Source organism: Chrysochloris asiatica, unplaced genomic scaffold, assembly GCF_000296735.1.
Source record: "Chrysochloris asiatica unplaced genomic scaffold, ChrAsi1.0 scaffold00027, whole genome shotgun sequence".
Classification (NCBI taxonomy): domain Eukaryota; kingdom Metazoa; phylum Chordata; class Mammalia; order Afrosoricida; family Chrysochloridae; genus Chrysochloris; species Chrysochloris asiatica.
The window spans coordinates 2,268,485-2,269,488 of NW_006408545.1; positions in this window are offsets into that span (position 1 = coordinate 2,268,485).

The window sequence follows — 1,004 nt, forward strand, 5'->3', positions numbered from 1 at the left end:
GATTTATATGGATGCTGTTTATTGGTCCACTAGTGAGGATGTTTGTTTTCTTTACAATGATATGCAACCCATTCAGAAGGTCCTGGTCTTTGATCTTCAGCAGTAAGTATTTTAAGTCTTCTCCACTTTCAGCAAGCAAGCAAAGTTGTATCATCTGCATATCACAGGTTGTTAATGAGTCTTCCTCCAATCCTGATTCAATTTTTTTTCATATAATCCAGTTTCTTGGATTACTTGTTCAGCATATAGATTGACTAACTATGGTCAAAGAATACAATACTGCTGCAAACCTTTCAAAATTTTAAGCCATTCAGTGCTCCCAGCATGAGGTATGCTGAGCATGTTCTTCCCTTTGGTTTTCTAACTCCAGGTATTTGCACATTTTGTCATAATATTTGACTTTGTCTTCTTGAACTGACCTTTGAAATTTTCTGTTCAGCTCTTGTAACTCCTCACTTCTTCTACTTGCTTTAGCATCTCTACGCTGAAGGGCAAGTTTCAGAGTCTTTTCTGATATCTATTTTGGTCTTTTTAATGAGCATTAGATTTCTTCCTATAAGATGTTCTTGATGTCTTCCCAAAATTCTTCTGGTCTTCGGTCTTTACTGTCTAATGTATCAAATCTGTTCTTCAGATGATCTCTATATTCAGGTGGGTTAGGTTTGGCACTGTGGGCTAACGTGTCAGACTGCAAAGTCACTTGAACTAAAAGGTCAGTGGTTCAAGCTCACCAACTGCTCCTTGGAGCTATAGGTTGCTATGGGTCGGAATTGACTTGACAGTACTTAACAACAACAACATATTCAAGGACATATGTTGTCTCTCATGGACTGGTTTTCATTTCTTCAGCTTCCACCTGAATTTACATACAAGCAATTGATGGTTCATTCCACAGTCTTCCCCTAGCCTTGTTTTGGCTGACGGTATGGAACTTTTCCACCATCTCTTTGCACGGATGTAGTCAATTTTATTTCTGTGTATTCTATCTGGTGAGATCTATGTGT